We start from the raw sequence: 22,118 nt of genomic DNA on the forward strand, positions 1-22,118 counted from the left end.
GCAGCTAGCTATTTAGATTTTGATTATATAAATATCGATAAAGTTTTAAGCAAATTTTTTATTTTCTCTCTTAGCTTAGTTAGCATTTAATGTCTTAGCATTTCATCACAGATGTATTTATAGATTTAAAAAAAAATATTCTGTTAATAAAATTTTCTGTTTTAAAAGTTTTGTAATCTGATAAATTACTTGTTCTCAGAAAATACGAGCAATTCCCTCGATTTGTCTTTTCACCAAATCTCACCATACTTGGTAATGATTATTCTCTTTCTTTTCTTCTGTTTATTTCTCACTGGGTTGTTGATTTGTTATACATTTTACTTTTAAAGCTTGAGTTAAAAATTCAAATAGAATTTACAGTTTAATACCTAAACTTTTATTTTGTTACTTAAAACTTAATTGTGCTTACACTAACTGTGTTGAAAGAATTTGATTTGCAAGTGTCACTCACTACTACTAGCTGAGTTCTGCTTAGCAAGTCCTGGTCTATGAATTTACTGTTGCTGTGTACGGCATACACAAGTCACTCTTAAATATTGCATCACATGCTTTAACACAAAGCTGCAGAAAATGAAACACCTTATGAGTCTGACATTAAATTGTGTATATATGAATGTACTGTGATTAAGCAGCAGGGAGGAAAATCTCAGCAGCTTTACTGTTTAAAAGTGATAATATAATGTTATTGATTGATGATGATGATGATACTACTACTACTACTACCCCCCCCACCACTACTACAACCACCACCTCTACTACTACTACTACCACTACTACAATTACCACCACTACTACTACTACCACCACCACCACTACTACCACCACCACCACTACTACTATTACAACTACCACCACTACTACCACCACCACCACCACCACCACCACTACTACTACTATTACTACTACTACTACTACTACTACTACTACCACCATCACCACTACTACTACTACTACTACTACTACTACTACTACTACTACTACTACTACTACTACTCCTCCTCCTCCTCTGTGATAGGTAGTAGTTCTGGTATAAAATCTGATTATTTCTCTCTACATTTGTAACAAATCAAATACTTAGTTTCTTAGAGATCCCGGACATTTAACCGGCAGAAATAATATACATGGGTTGGGAGTTGCATTTTTATTTCTGTGGCAAATGAAATACATATTTATTATTGTTCTTTTTAACTCTGGTTTTGTTGGAACTCCTGGAGTCTTACATGTGTAGCAGGCTTGCTGCTTGCAGCCTTTGACCTTGCTTTCATCTTTTCGGGGTTGGGTTGATAAAATAAGTACCAGTTGGATACTGGGGTTGATATAATCAATTTAGCCCCTCTCCCAAAATTGCTGGCCTGCACCAAAATTTGAAATTGTTATTATTATTATTATTATTATTATTAAGGTGGCAAGCTGGCAGAATTATTAGTACACTGGACGAAATGCTCAGAGGTATTTTGCTCATTTCTGTGTTTTGAGATCAAATTTCACCGAGGTCAACTTTGCCTTTCTTCTTTTCGGGGTCAATAAAATAAGTACCAGTTGAGTACTGGGGTTGATGTAATTGACTGATCTCCACCTCTCCCAAGCTGCCCTTGTGGCAAGAATTTGAAATAACTTTTAATTATTAAGGTGGCGCGCTGGCGCAATCATTACCATGCTGGACAACATGCTTAGCGGTATTTTGCCCATCGCTATGTTCTGAGTTCAAATTCTGCCAAGGTTGGCTTTGCATTTCATCCTTTTGGGGTCAGTAAATTAAGTACCAGTGAAACACTGGGGTTGATGTAATCGACTAGTCCCCTCCCCACAAATCTGAGGCCTTGTGCCTCTAGTAGAAAAGATTATTATTATCATCATCATCATCATCATCATCATCATCATCACTGTGGCAAGCTGGCAGAATCAGTAGGACACCAAACAAAATTCTTAGCAGCATTTATTTCATCCATCTATATATTCTGAGTTCAGGTTGACTTTGCTTTTCACCCTTTTGAGGTCTATGAAATAAGTACCAGTTGAGCACTGGGGTCAGTGTAGTCAACTTACCCGCTTCCCTGAACTTTCTGACCTTGTGCTAAAATTTGAAATCATTATTATTGTTATTATTATTATTGCTGTGAGCTGGTTGGATCATTAGCACACTGGACAAAATGCTTAGTGGTATTCATCTGTCTTTGTTCTGAGTTCAAACACTAGCAAACTTAACTTTGCCTTACCTCCTTGTGAGATCGATGAATAAGTACCAGTAGAGCACTTTGGCAAAGTAATTGACAAGCCCCCCCCCCTCCTGCAAAATTTCAAGCCTTGTACCTAATGTAGATGGGATTATTATTATTGTAAAGATGGTGAGCAGGCAGAGTTGTTAGCATGCTGGATAACATGTTTTGCAGAATTTCTTCACTTTTATGTCTGAGTTCAAATTCTGCTGTGGTAAACTTTGCCTTTTAAACCATTCTAAGTTGACAAAATAAGTAACAGTCAAGCACTGGGGTTGATGTAATCAACTAGCTCCCTTCACCAAAATTTCAGGCCTTGTGCCTCCAGTGCAGAGGATTATTATTGTTATATATTAAAGCAAGCATATCTCATAAAGAGCTCCACAAAGCAGCCATTTTCAACTAAGTCACTTTATAAGAAAAAGGGTTTATTTATTTATTTATTTATTTATTTATTTATTTATTTATTTTGTGTGTGTGTGTTCCTATTCTACAAATAGATGGCTTGAGAGTCTACCCCATTATCTTGGGTAGAAGAAATCTTTGTTTTTAAATTTTCATATGCATTTGAAAATAGCTGCTTCAAAAGAGCTAGAAGAGATGTCCACCAGAATAATAGTAATAGTAATGTCAGCAAACATGAGTCCCAAATTATTTAAAAAAAATAAAATAATCCTACAGTCAGGTGGATTTCCAAGCTTATATACTTACACAAGTACATTAGAAAACAAAAAAGAACAATGTTAAGAATGTTAATTTGAATCAAGAAATGTTGTGGGTTTGAAAAAGAAGTAACTCTATTTGAGTCAGCTTGAGGTAAAGGAGAAAGTACAAGGTATATCACAAAAGATAATGGCTCCAATGCTCTTTGAAAGAGGTATCGGTAGAAAACTGGCTGACAGATGTGATGGGATGTGAACTTCATTGACTGAATCAAGGAATATGGAAGCATGTTCCTGGTTTAAAAAAAAAAAAAAAATTTTACATGATTTGGCAAAGAGATTAGTAGAGCTTGTGTGCTTGATGCTTTCCCACAGGCTTTTGCTATATTACATGAGTCTCAGAAACACTGGGACCATAGCCAGATTGTTAAATAAACCCTTAGCTTGTCATCACTTTTGCGTCACACTGCAGATACATGGTAAACATGGGAATGACCTGCAACAACATGTCAAATAGGTTGGCAACAGTTTTGGAGAACCCACTTAGCAGGCAACCTATAGCAGATGTGGCCAGAGTCACAGTGTATCCTGATTCTACAAAATGGTGATATGTCACTCCCATGTGGGTGGGCTGCCTTTGTATACAAAACTTTTTAAGTTGTCTTAATTCATTATAGGGTCTTTTGGCACAATAAAGAAAGCAATAGAGAATAGACTTAATAAAAAATAAATAGAATTTAGACAAAATATTATAATTATTTATATATATTTTACTAAGTATACTATGTATTCATTCATGTGTTATAGAGCTTAGGATAAATTTCATATTTTTTTTGTGCAATCATTTGAAGAAAATGATGATTTTTCATTCTCTCTTTCCATAAAAAAAAAAACATATCTATTATCAAAAACAGTATTCTTAACTTAATATTAACCCCCAAGAATCCTGTACCTTCTTTTATATACCTTCTCAGCATTCATCTGATACATTATTCTTTATGGTCCAGTTTCAGAAAATAACTTAACTATATCGTCTATTAAGCTCTTAATTGACAAACTCCTTTTAACTTGACTTAACAATATATTGATTCCTATGACCCACTTTCAAAATAAACTTTTCTTATAAAGTCTAAAATAGAAACTAAATAAAGTCTGTTGATCCATTCCAGTTTGCTACACATTAAGGGCTTCTATTTATTATTGTAACCTATTTATTCATTAAAATTACAAACAGAATAATAGAAACTAATTTAAACACATGTTGGTTTTAGTGAAAAACATTTTTAATAAATAAAATAATCATATTAAATTTTAAATGGTTTCCATTTGAAAATAAGATTTATTGCTGTAGTTTGTTTCTCTGTAATATTTATTTCCTCTGTTGTCTCTGTCCGTATTTGCATTTAAAAAAAAATATATATTTCTAATAGAAAGTATGAATATTATAATACTACATTCTACATCTCATTTGGCTGGAAGCACTCCGTCAGTTACGACGACGAGTGTTCCGGTTGATCCGAATCAACGGAACAGCCTGCTCGTGAAATTAACGTGTAAGTGGCTGAGCACTCCACAGACACGTGTACCCTTAACGTAGTTCTCGGGGATATTCAGCGTGACACAGAGAGTGACAAGGCCGGCCCTTTGAAATACAGGTACAACAGAAACAGGAAGTAAGAGTGAGAGAAAGTTGTGGTGAAAGAGTACAGCAGGGATCACCACCATCCCCTGCCGGAGCCTCATGGAGCTTTAGGTGTTTTCGCTCAATAAACACTCACAACGCCCGGTCTGGGAATCGAAACCGCGATCCTATGACCGCGAGTCCGCTGCCCTAACCACTGGGCCATTGCGCCTCCACTACATCTCATTTACTTGTTATAAAATACTCGATTTCTTTTGAGTTATTTGTTACACGTTAATGATGATATGAGATGCATGTTGGCCTATTAGGTCTTCAATTTGTTAAATACGAATGAGAGTGAGAAAAATTATTTTAGAATCTTTAAATCTCAACTAATCATCAACTTTTATTGAATTGATTTGAGAAACAAAACTGGTTTTAATTTTGTAAAAGAGGGAAGAATCAATATTTGCTGAACTGAAGCCACTATTTTAATGGAATTTCTTGTTGTCATAACATCTAAACCAGCTGGTTATTTATTCTCCTGATATCTAAAGACAAAAAATATTGGAATATAAAAATAGAGAAAAATAAGTTTAGAGTTGGCCTTGAAATTTTAATTATTTGTGAGAATGACAATATATGAATTTTGTTAATCCTGTTTTTAGCTTAATAGTATTATTTTATATCCAAGAGTAATTTTTGGAGTTCATCTACAATAATATGCTGTTTGACCAATTCCTAAACATGACAATGTATTGTATTTCATCTACATTGCCTGATGCCATTGGAAAATGGAAGAAGGTCACAATTTTTCTCATATTTCCATATTACATCTTCAGATTGCAAAAGTGGCACCTGAAAATACCATCTCTCTTATTTTGGTGTTGTGTATTATTATACTTCATTTATGTCATAGAATTATTCAAAATTAAAGACTTTCCATTTTTAAAATGTAACCTTTCCCTTTGTTTACCTTTCTTAAATGTCATTTCTGTCATGAATTATCCTACAATTTCTTTTGCTTTACATATTATTAATCTATGTATAAGATTTTGGATTTTATCATATACCATCACATCAAAGTCTTTATTCTTAATCTTATCTTTCAGAGGTCCATAAATCCCAAGCGTAGTCTAATTTTGTCTTAGCATTGATATCAGCCACTTAGGTAGAACTGTATTACTGGCAAATCATTCTATTGATTATTAAATACAATACAACCATGGATTAACCACCTACATTTTGGGCTGTCTAATAGGTTTATCCAATTTTATGTGGAATTAGTTTACTCTTTAGCAGGATAACAGACTTTGTTTGACTGAGGTGAGTCGATCAATGTTTTGGTCTAAGGTTATTCACCTACTTATCAATTGTCATTTAGCTCAATTGATTTCAGAATTGATCTCAGCTGATATACATTTAATATTACATGTTGCATATCTTACAAATTAGGATCTGTTAAAATATAAACATTTTATCATGTATTATCACTTACAATTAGTTTAAATTGAATACCATTCTACAGTGAAATTGTAACTTGAAATTTTTTTACACACTATGTAAAAACAGTTTTGATAAAAAATAAATGCAATAATTTTGGAATGTATACAATTCAAGATATGTATTCCAAAATTATCACTTCTATTTTTTATATTTAATATTTGTTATATTCAATATCCAAAATGGATGTTTTTTACATGTAGGTGCTGAATTCTAATGCATGTTCAATAATATAAGATAAATGTAGAACTAAACAATTCCAAAGTCCTGAGGTAAAGTTTTCAGATTCCCAAATCCATTCTTGAATCTTCAATTGAATAGGACAGTGATCTCTCACAGATTACATTCTCAGAAGATTTGGTACCTATACCCCATTGGCTAGTTTAACTGACATAAAGTAGAATTACTGAGATAATGAAAGCTAATGTAGAAATAAGTACAAAATAATGCACCTGCAGTAGAATTGAACTTGAGATACTGAATGAAAATGTGAACATTTTATGAAAATTATGTCAGTGGAATTTCATTTAAATCTTCTCACATTTTGTAAAATCTTACACTTGAAAAACACTTCAGATTTGCTTCTATAAACAAGTATCACCTTCTGTTCATTTCAAAATAGTTTAATGTCTTATTATTTCATGCAATATAACTATTTTATTAGTCTTTTGGTTAATGAAAGCATTTTTTAAATGTATTTTATAATGTTCTTTCATTTTAATTTATCTATTTTCTGTTTTATTTTTTCCCAGAATATATTTCATATATGGTGTACTTACCAGAGGAATAAACAACATAGCAATTCATTTTATTTATTGTAAGTATTGTTTTAAATTTTTAATTGATTTCATATCACTTGTAGATGACACATAGTTGATAATAAAACTTCATTATTCACTGAAGTGCAATCAGTGTCATAGGTATTAGAGATTGTGGATCAGATAATGGAGAATGTGAGTGGGGCTGATGATAGTAGTGACTGGATACTACAGAAGTGGTATGTGTATGCATGCAAGTGTCTGTAGGAACAGGCACAAAAGGATGGTCCAAGAATGGACTTATTGAGACCTACATAGTGCAAAACACGGAAATAGAAAATGAGTTTAATTTCAAAATTTTGCTTATTTTCACAATAAATTATCTCAAACATTTAGGCATGTAAAAGAAAGGAAATTGTCTTCTGTGGATCAATTTACTATGATATATGATTAACTTGAATTGTGTTTTCTCCATTGTCTTGTTTTTATATATTAATTGGGTAATGGGCAGATATCTGCTTTTGGTTCAATACCCTAAGAATTGAAATTTCAATCCTACTGGGGTCGGTTTTACTTTGTATACATCTGCTGCTGTGTTGATACAATAGATACTAGCTTCTAGGTAACACACGTTCTTTGTTTACCTAGCTTTGGAATAGATAAGAAAGCAAGCCTTGATGAACCAGTCTCTTAATTAGAGGTAGTTCTGTCTATCGTTTGTCTAACTTTATAGAAACATCTTTTAATACTAGCTCTGTAAAGGATTATTCAGGATATTGGATTAAGCAATTATACCAGTGTACCCACAACACTGCTTAAACATGTAGATATAATTAGTCTGTTAACCTTACTTTATGTTATTGGTGTTTAGTTGCCAGGTGAGCTCTGGTTGAACAGACCTATGAAAGAGGTGGCCAGTTGAATAATTAGGCGCAATCCACGTTTTATGCTTTATTGCAGTTAAGTACTCAATGTTTCAATTAGTAATCTCTCCAGCTGTGAATAGGAGTATATAAGAAAGGATTGTCTGAAAAGGAGAACATTAGTGTTTAGAACATTTTGGAAGTGGAGAAAAAATAAGAGAGTAAACTTTTTGTTAATAAGCTATTTAAATTATCACTTACATTTTTTTTTAATGTTAATGTTGAAGAGATAATATCAATATGTAGAATTGAGATTAAATTCCATTGAAGAAAACCAGAAATACTATCCAAAAATAACCAAGCTTAAATTCTCTTAAATGTATAATAATTATAACTTTCAATATCCAATTGGAAGCAAAAAACATTTATATTACAGTCTTTGAAAAACAATATTTGTAGAATACCACCTCTACATGGGTAACTTTTATAAAATATTTTATATATTTTTCATTGCTAATTGCAGTGTGCCTTTAAATAGCTTTCTTTTCTCATCTCCACAATAAAACTAAATGCAAATCATTGATTTTTTTTTCACAAAAATTTCAAATTTTTTTATTTTATTTTATCTAACTTCATTTTGTTTTAATTTTTATCTTAATTGGATTTACTTTTCTTTTTACAAATACTTTAATTAAATGTTATATTTATTTCTGTAAAATTGAAAGTGTAATAAGTGTATGAAAAGTGGAGTGGTTTTCAGAGCAGAATAGAAAGCATTTAAAAGGATGACTAAAATTAGTATAATCAAGTTTTTATTTTATAGAAAAACAAGAGATGGCTATGTGAATGTAAATGTAAAAGATAAGAAGAGTTTGACAATCAAATTTATAGCTTTATCAATAACATATACTCTTTTACTCTTTTTACTCGTTTACTTGTTTCAGTCATTTACTGTGGCCATGCTGGAGCAGCGCCTTTAGTCGAGCAAATCGACCCTAGGACTTATTCTTTGTAAGCCTAGTACTTATTGTATCAGTATCTTTTGCTGAACCGCTAAGTTACGGGGGCGTAAATGCACCAGCATCGGTTGTCAAGCGATGTTGGGGGGGGGGACAAACATACACACACACACATATATATATATACATATATACGACGGGCTTCTTTCATTTTCCGTCTACCAAATCCACTCATAAGGCTTTGGTCGGCCAGAGGCTATAGTAGAAAATGCTTGTCTAAAGTGCCACACAGTGGGACTGAACCCGGAACTATGTGGTTCGTAAGCAAGCTACTTACCACACAGCCACTCCTATATACATAGGTGTTAGTATACATTATAATGCTGTGTTTAGCAAAAAGGAAAGGTAATTGGATAAAGGACATTTCTGGTTGTCTGAATATAAAATAAATATATAAATACGTATTTTTCTGTTTTTATGTCAAGTTATAATAAAAAAATAATTTAACCTTTTGATCTGTTAGCCTTTGTCAGACTGTGTAACAAAGTTACACTACTCACCTATGTAGTTAATTTGGTATTTCCCACATTGCTGGAAAACATTCTTGGAAGTTGTATATAGTTTGTTTTTATTGATGTTTTTGCCCCAAGACACAGAGTCTCATATTTATAAGGGAGGAGAAATGTTAAGTGTTGCCTTTCAGGCTTTTCTGAAATTTAAACTTATGTAAAATAACTTCAATCTAGCTGGGAGTTGACTTTTTGGCATTGACTGCATAATTTTTGTATTTTGAAAGAATATTTTAAATTTTAATTTCCATTGGATCACTACATAGTAGATAGGTGATGCCTATATTGATGTTTAGGTAGTGAGCTGGCAGAAACATTAGCGCGACGGTCGAAATGCTTAGCGATATTTCGTCTGCCGTTACGTTCAGAGTTCGAATTACGCCGAGGTCGACTTTACCTTTCATCCTTTCGGGGTTGATAAATTAAGTACCAGTCACGCACTGGGATCGATGTAATCGACTTAATCCTTTGTCTGTCCTTGTTTGTCCCCTCTATGTTTAGCTCCTTGTGGGCAATAAAGAAATATATATTGATGTTTACATGCTAACGTGCATGTATCTTTAATTGGTGGTTGCATTTCATGTTCAAGGATGTATGAAATCACCGTTAAAAACAAATCAGGTTAAAAAAGTTTATATTTTGATTAGTTTTGTAAGGCATCGTATAGGCATTTCATGCATTATAAGCTTGTGAAATATAAAAATGAAGGAAATGTGCTGAGGTGTAATCATTAGGCCGTCATTATGAAGTGTAATCATTATGACCATCATGGGGGAAACCTGAGATAATGTAATGTAGATTTAACCAAATCCTTGTTACACTGAAGTGGTCTAAGCAGAGTAATCATGAAGTAATTGAATTATAGATACAGCTGATGCAGAGTATAGAAGATCCTACAAAAGAATGTTAAGTTAATAAGCCTGAGAAGTGAGCAGTTTAGAGTATTAGAGGCAACTATTATCTAGTAATTGTAGTATATCATGTTTTCTATGAGTACATGAACTAATATCACAACTCACCAGTCTCTCTCTCTCTCTCTCTCTCTCACACACACACACACACACACACACACACTGGTGTCAATAAGTCCTCCCAAAACAAAGACAAACCATCTTCCCAAATATACTTCAATTGAATATTTTTCTAGCTTTGAAAATTGAGCGTTTAAGAAAATGTGGATAATAGGGAATTAGTAAGGGTGTTTTATTGTAAGGTTTTAATTACCCTTTAGTGTCAATTGAAGGTGGTTTCTGTTCGTATTACATTCTAAGTTCAGGATAAATAATATTGATATGAATCACTGCATTGTAATGCACAACTGCTGCATGGCTGTAATTTTTTGAAAATCCTATTTTATATCCATTCTGTATATGCTTGAATGAAAATGATACTTCAAAACTTGATCATTTGTATACTATTAAAACTTGTACAGTTGGATGCTGTTCCTAATGCAAACAATAAGTGTTAGGTTTATCTTGGGAAGGTCATTTTGCCAATAATAAACACTGGTTAGAAGGCGGCGAGCTGGCAGAAACATTAGCATGCTGGGCAAAATGCTTAGTGGTATTTTGTCTATCTTTACATTCTGAGTTCAAATTCTGCCAAGGTTGACTTTGCCTTTCATCCTTTCGGGGTCGATAAGTTAAGTACCAGTTGTGTACTGGATTGATCTAATCAACTGGCCCCCTCCCCCAAAATTTCGGACCTTGTGCCTAGAGTACAAAAAAGTAGAAACACTGGTTAGCCAAGCAGGTTAAGGTTTGCTGAAGTACAAAAGCGATGTAACAAAGTTTGAATTATTTCTTAATGTACTCTTAATAAACCTTATTTTTGTTAGCATACACACAAATTAATTTGTTCCTATTCATACAGAATAAAAATGGCTACAATTGTTTTATCATCTTCAACATAACTTTTGTGAAATCCTTTGCAAATGGTTTTTAGGAAGGTCAGCCAATGAGAAAAATGTTTTCCATTAGATATTCAACATCTGTTAAACCAAAGTGCTCATGCTAGCTAGCATGAAAAATAGATGGTGGGGAACCCAGAAAATATTCCATTGAATGAATAAAACTGCAGCAACATTATAATATTCCTGTAATCTTTAACTTATTTCTTTGTTAACTATTAAAATGACAGGAAGTATTTTTGAGACTGTTAGAAAACAATGAAGAGTTTAACAATAATAAGGAAGACCTTTACTCCCCCCCCCCAGCAAAAAACACATAATATAAACAAGAAATTGTTTAGATTTGTTGAAACTTGTGTTAATGAAAACTGCAGATTGAAGTACATTTTTGTGTTTTGTAAAAACTTTTAGATTACAAAAGTAATTAGTGGTGATATAGCATAATTTTAAAGCAAGATACTTTTTATTCAATGAAAACTTACGAGTGATTTAGTACTGAAAATGCTGTGTATGAACTGTTTCTGATGGCTCTTGATAAACTATCTAAGCAAGTTTATGTATTACAACTTGCTGTCTTTGACATAGAAAGCTAATTTCTTTTATGTGTCAGTGTTGTACCCTTTTATTGTATGCGTGTAGACAATTAAATTCATTGTGAAAATTACTCTGTCACTTGTTTAACAAATACAGTAAAAATTGTTATGCTGGTTGTATGAAGTTCTTAAGAAGCAGATTCTGTAATGTAGACTAAATTCGTGGTTAAGACAAGTGTGAATTTAAACCATAGACAATACCTAGGAATGGGATGGCCTCCACTTGAATGACTTCTGTTTTTCTGTTACATAGACATTACATGAATTGATGATTAAACCATACCCATTCAGGGTTATGGAACATTTTTGTTGCAGAACAGATCTATTTTTGTTACTAAACATCAGTTGTCTTCTGGTTTTCTGCAATGAAAGTAGGTAGAGACTTCTTTCTTGTAAACTATGTATAAAGTTGGTGCTAATACCATGTAACATAACCCCGTTCTTTGATTTATTTGTCCTGTGATTGCTATTACTTTACCTTTAAATCAGAATGTATCTTCTAAAATATTGGAAGCATAAAATATTACCAAAAAAAAAAAAAGAAGTGCAAAAATATTTCAGTGTATAACTCATTCTAGCATGGAAAATAGACATAAGACAAAAATATTTCCTTTCTCTATGATTTTAGCTTTTTGGTTTTCACTTATTCTTTTACCTCTGCGAATATGAACATTTACATTTAGACAGAAGAGAAATAAAAACAAAAACAAAAACAAAAAACGAATTACCTTTGAAATATTTATTACTCACAATGTTAGTTTTATGCTTGTAATAGGAAATTCTTTACTATATCTGGAAATGTACTCATGCATTCACCTAACATAGGAGAGGTTTATTGGAGCATAATGTTTCAGAACAGCTGTTCATAAATAGATTGGAAATATCTACACCTTTGCTTTGTTGGAAGGTTCTCATATCACTACAATAATTAGATCTTTGCCCAGTTTATTGGGGAAAGTGTTTTTAAATTATGCTGTTTTTCTTTTAATTGATTACTCTTGTGCTATTTATTGTTCATCATTCTCTCTCTTTCTCTTTCTAAATATGTGCGTGTATTATTTACTTTATATATCTATATAAATGTCTGAGATAAATTATTGTTAATGCAATTATCAACTTTTTTGGATTATTAACCTCATCTTTAGAGAGGGAACATTTGTTTAAATATTTACACAATGTTTCAATCAGTTTGGTCAGTGATCATTATCAAATATCTTGTTCCTGATTATGCACATAGTACCAGACAGAAGTCAAATTTGGATTTTTTATTCCTAAATTAATGGCAGTATTGCTCTTGACCAGTCAGTATACTACTATTATATACCAAATATTTGTTTTGGGCATTTTTACAGGTCTGTATTGAGCTCCCTGTTCTGTGTGTGTCTGTGTAGTTTAGCCCAACAACACCATATGAATCTGAAGGACTAAAAATAAATCTATATATATAAAACTGTAGTTGTGTGAGTGTCTGTCCCCTTCGATTTAGATTCCTAACTACTCCCACATTTTGTGATGCAGTTTAACCAAATTCGGGTATCTTATAGTCGTGATTCATATCGAGCCTGTCTGGGTATTAGCGCGCGTCTACGATGAGTCTACGATTTTAAAAATAATTTAACATCATTTTTTATTCCATTTTAATGCATAATTTTTCGTGTGTCGATGGCAGCGGAGTTGGCGTCCACGCTCACATCTGCACCTGTTTGTTTCTCCCCCTTCTTCCCTCCCTCATGAAGATGTGGGGAAGGGAGTGTAAGGAAATCAACGTCGTAAAGCGTTGTCAAGGAGACCAGCGTTCTTTTAGAACAACGACTTCATGGCTTGAAGACACCAAAACAGAAATGGCTAAGAAAGCCCTAATTGGCATCTATAAGGGAAGTAACTCTCTAAAAATGCTTATATAGTTATTTCCCTTACAAACCCGAGCAACGCCGGGCGATACTGCTAGTATTATATATTTGCTTTAGGCTGGCTCATCATTAACAACATATTTTATGCACAACAGTTCAGTGTGTATCTGAAAAGAACTGAAAATAAATTTAAATATTTAAAAGCCTTAATTGTGAGATGAAATTATAAGATTGGTAACACACACATTACACTTTTTTAAGTGCTTTAAAAAACGAAAAAGAGGAGAGATTCCTGATGGACTGTTTTGAATTTTATTGGCTACTCATCAGAGGAACCATACCCAATTTCTTTCTTTTTCTTTCCTTAACTCAAAGCATAGACTGTTTCTGTACACATAAACTCCTCCCCCAACACACACACACACATTTCTGGCATTCAGAGGCATGGTGCTAGAGTAATCAGTCTTGCATGACTGGATTGGCCAGGCAAGATGGTGCCTGTAGGTGGTGGAGTCAAGGCATGGATGGGAATTGCAGACACTAGTTTGGGTGAAACCAAGCATGGATGTAGATAGATCTCAGTAGTGATAGCAAGCATTTTAATGAGAATTTCAAAGAATAGGACAGGAATTGAGCAAAGAAGCAGCTATTTATTTCAGTATGTGGTATAATTTTATTTTCAAGCACCTCTTCATATTAGCTGTACTTATGTACCACTATGAATGTGTTGTGTGTGTATACATACACACACACATATTGGTTATCAGATCAAGGAATTTCTTGGCATTCCTAACAAGCATCTTCCATTCATCTGTCATCCATGACATTTTTACACTCTTGGCTAGTACATCCAGTGTCATCTAACGATTGATGTAGTGTTTTTTACTACCTCTTCCCTATTTACCATGAGTTAAGGTCCAGTCACTAACTCCTCCTTCTTATACCAGCTGTGATCAACATAAAAACATCCATCCAATGTCTATTTTCCATGCTGGAATGGTTGGACAGTTGGTTGAACTGGATCCGACAAGTTGCACGGTTCGACCGGGGTCTGGAAAGCCAGGAGGCTGCACCAGGCTCCAGTCTGATCTGGCAGTTTTTCTACAGCTGGATGTCCTTCCTAATGCCAGCCACTCCGTGAGTGTAGTGGGTGCTTTTTACATGCCAGTGGCATAGGGGCCAGAGGAGGCTGGCAGCGGCCGCGATTGGTTGGTGCTTTTTACATGCCACCAGCATGGTAGCCAGCCAAGGCGGCGCTGGCATTGGCCATGTTCGGGTGGTGCTTTTACGTGCCACCAGCACGGGTATCACAACAACAATTTCCATTTGATTTTTATTTTGATGTTGGTGTAGTTGACTCAATAGATCTCCTCAAACACAGCAGGTCGCCCCATGATCCAAGGTAAGCGCAGCAGGCCATCCTGCAATCCAAGGTACTTTGAATGGGCTGGGGCTGGTTGTGTGAAGCTGGTGTAGGATACAGCCATGAACTCACTTTATTCGTCGAGTCTTTGCAGTCACAGCATATCTCCAGAGGTCCTGGTCTTTTGTCATTGCCTCTGTGAGGCCCAACGTTTGAAGGTCATGCTTGACCACCTCATCCCATGTCTATATATATCACCTTTGGCACCATCATTTAACATCCTCCTTCTGTGCTGGCATGGGTTGGACAGCTTGGCTGGAGCTGGCCAGGTAGGAGCCTCCATCGTGCTCCTGTGTCTGTTTTGGCATGGTTCTTTACAGCTGGAGGCCCTTCTTAACACCAACCACTCTGCAATGTGGGCTGAGTGCTTTTACGTGGCATGTGCACAGGTGATGTCAGTTTTGGTATGTTTTTAACAGCTGGATTCCCTTCCAAATGTCAACCACTTTACAGTCTTGACTGGGTGCTTTATAAGTGACACCTGCCCTGGCAGGGTCGCCATGTAATTTTGCAAGACAAGGAGTCTTTGAGATGGGAGGGGGCATATATGAGTGAGTGGACAAAAGAAAGAAGGGCACTCAACACATTTAGTAAGAGTTACCTGTATCATTTAAAACAGTTTGATTTGGTTAACACCTTCAGGCTTCTGGAATGCCAAAATAAAGGGATCCAGGATGACTAAGATGGCTACTGGAAGGTAAGCTGCTATTGGTCAAGGAGAGTCACATGGTGATGTAGTAAATAATGTTAATTTATTAATGACATTTTCATCAAAAAAGGGAGTGTCTTTGGACCACATGATTGAATAGGAAACTGGCAGTGTCTGGATATGTATGTTATTGGTTGTATAGGTGTACATGTGTGTGTGTGTGCATGTTTGTGTTTGCTAGTGTTCTAGTTGGTATGTTGATTGCTTTTATGTTGATATGTATTATTGGTTGTGTGTGTGCTGGTGCCTGCACATATGCGTGTGCAGTCGGATGATTAGAGGCCTGAGTATGTGTGTGTATGCATGCATGTTAGTGTAGTGTGTGGGCATGTTAGTATTATATGGGGTGTATGTACGTGCACGTGTGTGTGGGCATGTGTGAGGGGTGTGCATGCATGTAGATGCTTGTGTGTGTGTTCATATGTGCTTGCTTCTGTGTGTATGTTTTGTATATGGAAGCAGAATTAGGGGTTTGGAGGTGATGCACATGGCTGTAGAGGGTCAGACTATACGGACGTTGGTGGTTGGTGACCCTGTTCTTGGAGGTTGGTAATGCTGAGCTTGGTGCAGCCAGTGCAGGAGAGCAACTGATGCGAAGGTGGTATGTTCGGATTGTCAGCAGCCAGTAGTTTCAAGTTCACCTCGAGAGTATACCTCTGCTGACAACAACAGGACAGTTTGCATTTCCTGTTATTAGATATTGCAAGTTGATGATAGAGGATGTGCAATCTTTCATGAAGGTAAAGCTGACAATTATGGGCACTGGGTGAATAAGTAATGCTGGGTGGTTCATTCTGGAGACAAAAAAGTGGAATTCTCTGTCCCTGGTTCTGAGTGAGTGCATGTGCTGAGTGAATCTTCCCTTGAAATTGCTGGCTGTCATGCCCATGTAGTTAGTGTCTTGTGATGCCATCAGGTGGTGTGAGAGTGGCTCTGTAGACTACAGTCCTTGAGGTTGGATCCTCCTAGAGAGCAGCTTGTAAGGCTTCAATGGTTGGAGTTGGGAGTTGTGTGGGTGTATGTTTGTGTCTATTATAGCATACAATATTAGATACAATGTTCTCTAAGGTGTAGTAGCTCACCCTGATGTTATATGGGTTAAAGGGCTTGTAGTACTTGTGGCTCTGGGAAAATGCCTCTTAATTAACAATAGGAAGTTCCTAGCGATATTAGTGAAAACTTCTAGGTTGCATGGAGGATTGAACCAGATTGCTTTTCCCTTTCTCATTCTCTTGGGGTGCAGAGAGGGTGCTTGGGGTCCTCCATATATGTAAGCTTCTTGGTGAACCTACTCATAGCCAAAGCATCATTGTAGTGGTGGTGGGGCCCTGTTAAAGATCTCACTATTGGCCAAGAACTTGGATACTCTTCTACTAACACTTGAGATAAGGTTTCTAATTATAGCAGGTGGGGATGATGGTTTGACCTCCTGTGGATGTATACAGTTTCCTTGTTGGGTTTCCTGTAAGGGTAGTACTTACATTCAGGTTGAAGGTTACATACAAGATATCGACTGATCAGGTTGGTGATAAGCGTTATGAACAGGCTGAATTCTTCGAATATTTTTATTAAGTCCTTCCTGAACTTGTCCATGGCATGGCTGTTTATATGACTTCAGATTGCCACACATGCCCGCACACATATATACACATATGCTTGCGCCCATGCACACAGGTACATGTATAAACATACACCCACACACGTGCATGCTCTCTCCCCATATACATACTAACACATCCACACATACCATTTAAGTTTAATCAGCCGTAACCTTTTCTAATTTACATTATGAAAAAATTTTGCACAACAAATTTTTTGCATATATTGACTACTAAATATCAGAGAGAACTTAAGTTATAACCATTTGTATGTGTGTGTGTCCATATTTTCTACTTGTATTCAGTGTAAAATATTTTCCATATGTTTTATTGAAAAGTAATTTTTCAGAACACTATCCAATTATAAAATGTTCATTCACATATACTGAAGAAAATATCTAGTTCTATGGTATTTAGTGGTTTTGTTAGTTTTATAAAGTACAAAGCTCTAATTTATATCCACTTTTCCATGGTTGTATGAGTCCGACTCCCTTCTGTTACTAACCCTCACTCATTTCCAAAAATAAACTTGGCAGGATAATACTTTGAAACCTTAGTATTTAGAATTGCATTCGGTTTGCTTTTAATGTACATCCAAGAGATTCATCAGAGCCCTAGCCAATCCATTCTTCATTATATAAACTGAATCATTGCTTCTTTCTTGAACACTGTATATACTTTAGTTGTATTTGTTGAGAAAGGGGAGTTACGGAATATTTCCTGAATAGAGAGGAGGATAATACGAGGTATCAAAAGGTTCCTGGACCAGTTATGTTTGATAAAGCATAACTTAACTTACCTAAGTTTTAACATCATCTCTTTTCGAAACAGTCACCTTGCGCAACAATATACCGGCCCCAGTGTTCCTGCCACTTTTGGAATCTGGCCTGGAAGTCGTCTTTTGTAAGCAAGTTGAGACCCTTCTGCAATTCACTCTGGATCTTGACTGTAGTATTAAAATGATGACCTTTGAGCTACATTTTCATCTTGGGGAAGAGATGTAAGTCTGCAGGTGATAAATCTGGTGAATAGAGTGGATGCAGAAGTGATACCATGTTGTTTTTGGCTCACGAGTGAGGAGAGTTTGGTGACAAGGTGCATTGTCATCATGAAGAGCCCAGTTCTTTGCATTCCGCAGCTCCAGTCACTTTCACTGAATGTCGTCCCTCAAATGCTTCAAAATGATGCAGTATAACTTTCAATTGACGGTTTGGTTCTTGGGGATGAATTCTTGATGCACAATACCACATTTCTGAGGTGACACTTGTGGTTGGCCTTCCAGGGACGTTTTTCCGCTTTTGAAACACCCATACCACTTGAAGCATTGCGTACGATCCATTTCCTCTTTGCCATAAGCTTGTTAAAGCATGCTCAATGTCTCTGCAGCAGCAGACTTCTCAAGTTTAACACAAAATTTCACATTGGCTCCTTGTTCCTGTCCATGATAAAATCACAGACTACAGCATACACATGATCACAAAAAAACCCCAAAAAAACAAACAAATTCCACAACTTGTGAAATAAACACAGCGATGTCACTCAGCATACTGCTTCATGAAAGTCTTTGCTAGTTCTCACTGTGCACACAAATGTGTGCTGCCATCTGTTGGTGCACTACAGAACTCGTCCGAAATCTTTTTGATGTCACCTTGTAGGTGAATCTGGGCAGTGAGAGAAATTCATATTGTTGTAGTGATTCTTTGTGTATCGGTAGAGGAAAGAGATGAATTTTTGCAAACCATATTTACCACACAGGTGATATTGAGAAGGTTACCAGAAGAATGCCTACTCATTCTCTATCTGTCTCTCTCCTTCTCACACTCACATGCTCTCTCTCTCTCATACCTTTTCTTAATTCAGATTTTTCCTTCCATCTGTTATACATTATTACATAATGGTAATTCTAACAATTCTGAAGTGGTATTAAAAATTAAGTCAGAATTTTGTGTGTGTGTGTGTGTGTGTGAATGAGTGTTTGGGTATGTGTGTACCTGTGTGTATTTATATTTGTTTTATGTAAGCGCTCTTCCTTTTGACAGTAGAGGAATAAATAACATGTAATATATAGTACTGGAAGTAAAACTGTGATGATTTATTAGTGGTGGTTACAATCATGCTCATATCATGACAATGATGATAGTAGTTGATATAGTCATACTACACTTACAGCAGTATTTTTTTTAATGCTGACAGAAAGTTATGTTATCAGAGGCAGCATCAGTATTTCTCAAAGATAGAGGAGATATTACAAAACATAGGAAAAGTTTCTGTCAGATGTAAACCACAAATGCTCCTAAAGCTAGGAGGGATAGATATCATTAAGCTGGTGTCATTTGTACTATTGACTAATACATTGGCAAGTTCACGATTGAGCCAATTTTGTCAGATTTTCTGTTTTAGTGTGAACTGTTTCTTTTGTGTTTTTAGGAAAAGAGTATGACTTCAACAGTTTCTCATTCTCTGTAACCTAGGGGTTGGCAAACTGGGGTAAATTACCCCAATTGGGTAAAAATTAAATTCTGTCAACTATCCTACCCATGCATGTATGGAAGATGGATGTTAAATGATGATGATGTTTGTTGTGACCAAAATTTTCTTCTGGCATGAGGAGACAGTCAAAAAAGTTGCTGCCTTTTGCAACAACCTACCTTTGCAAACAAGAATTTTCCACTCTAATGAACATAAAAACAAAGAATAGTAATCGATTGGACCCTGGAGACTGTATACAAATTGCTTTGACATCAGATAACCCAATTTTGATGTAATTGTAACAAAAATGAAGCCACATCATTTTTCCAAAACCTGAAGTGAAAAGTTTCTAGAAAAATCTTTTTGTTTCATAATGAGGATATTAATCTGTTTTATTGCATTTGTTTTATACATTTTATATTTATGATTGTATTATTCATATAAATAGATTCAATAAACCTTTTGAATTCAAAGAATCTATGATTTTCTTCCTTTCAAATCAAGGGGGTAATGTCGGCATAGATAAATATATTTTGGTGTAATTAGTTAAACAAGTTCCCCAACCCTGCTGTAATCTATAAATTCCAGGCTTCATGTCTGTACATTGTAATATATGAATCTTGATATTTGTTGCCATCTATAATTTCTTTCGTGTGTGTGTGCTTTGGTCATTGGATTGCAGCCATAGTGGGCTGCTACCTTAAACCTTAAAGAATTTCATTCAAACAAATCAACCTCGATACCTTTTTTTTTGAAAATCTGGTACTTATTCTATCAGTGTCTTTTACTGATCCACTAAGGTTTTGGGACATAAACAAACCAGCACTGATTATCAAGACATAAAACACGCACATATATACACTATAGGCTTCCATACAGTTTCCATCTATCAAAGCATTGCCTGGGCCTTTAGTAGAAGACATTTCCCTAAAGTTTTGTGCAATTGGACTGAATCTGAAAGCACATGGTTTGCAAAGTGAGCTTCTTAACACAGCCATGCCTGTGCCTATCATCATCATCTTCTTTTAACGTCCGTTTTCCATGCTAGCATGGGTTGGACGGTTCAACTGGGGTCTGGGAAGCCAGGAGGCTGCACCAAGCTCCAGTCTGATCTGGCAGTTTTTCTACAGCTGGATGCCCTTCCTAACGCCAACCACTCCGTGAGTGCAGTGGGTGCTTTTTACGTGCCACTGGCACAGGGGCCAGAGGAGGCTGGCAACGACCACGATTGGTTGGTGCTTTTTATGTGCCACCGGCACGGAAGCCAGTCAAAGCGGCACTGGCATCAGCCACATTTGGGTGGTGCTTTTTACGTGCCACCGGCACAGGTATCATAACTACAATTTTCCATTTGATTTTTATTTTGATGTTGATGTACTTGACTCAATAGGTCTCTTCAAGCACAGCAGTTCGCCCTATGATCCAAAGTACTTTTGAATGGGCTGGGGCTGGTTATGTGAAACTGGTGTAGGATAAGCCATGAACTCACTTTATTTGACAGGTCTTTGCAGTCACAGCATATCTTCAGAGGTCTCGATCCTTTGTCACTGCCTCTGTGAGGCACAACGTTCGAAGGTCATGCTTGACCACCTCATCCCATGTCTTCCTGGGTCTACCTCTACCCCGGAATCCTTCAACTGTTTGGGAGTGACACTTCACACATCTCTCCTCATCCATCTGTAGTGCATGACCATACCAGCGCAAACGTCTCTCTTGCATGCCACATCTGATGCTTCTTATGTCCTACATTTCTCTCAGGGCGCTTACACATATCTTGTTGATATTTATTAGCTGGGCTTACCTTATAACCAACTTTCATATGTCCCACTATTGTGCTATCACCTGTGAAGTTCAACATTCTCTGATCTGTCATACCTCCTTTTTTTGAAGAACTTGCTTGGATTGGCTGTCATGCTTTGTGTACAGCTTCTCTTGCTATATTCTGAGTTGTTGACATCAGAAAACTAACAAAAGTATTGTCTATAATGTGATTTGAGTTTAGATCTTAGACTAAATACTGCAAGGAGTTGGCCAGGACATATAGGAGGATGCTGTATTGCAACCCCATCTGCTAATGATACATTTAGACATGTTTCCATATACATACTGAACAAATCTTTAATTATTTAACTTAATAATAATCATCATCATCATAATAATAATAATAATAATCACAATAATCTGTGCTAGTCTATAATTAGAAATGTTGTGCTCAGATTATTGATTATTGTATTATTGTATATTTTATTGTATATTATTTTATTATAGTATTGTATATTATTTTCATTGATCTTCATTTGATAATTGATATGCTGGAAGAAATTTTGGTTGCTATTTGGGATAGATATTACTTTCATAAGGTTATTAAAAAGTGACCATCTAATTAGATATTTAAAATTTTCCAGCTTTTGAAAGC

At 35.6% G+C, this 22,118-nt stretch overlaps 1 protein-coding gene across 1 annotated transcript in view; it reads left to right on the top strand.

Annotated features, from left to right (window-relative positions):
* LOC115220616 overlaps nucleotides 1-22,118 on the top strand; it is a 217,110-nt gene that overhangs the window by 76,584 nt on the left and 118,408 nt on the right. The window contains 1 exon segment of the mRNA XM_036509936.1: nucleotides 6,755-6,823. The gene's annotated coding sequence lies outside the window, so the exon portion shown is untranslated.

The sequence above is a fragment of the Octopus sinensis genome, linkage group LG16 (genome assembly GCF_006345805.1).
Source record: "Octopus sinensis linkage group LG16, ASM634580v1, whole genome shotgun sequence".
NCBI classification, from domain to species: domain Eukaryota; kingdom Metazoa; phylum Mollusca; class Cephalopoda; order Octopoda; family Octopodidae; genus Octopus; species Octopus sinensis.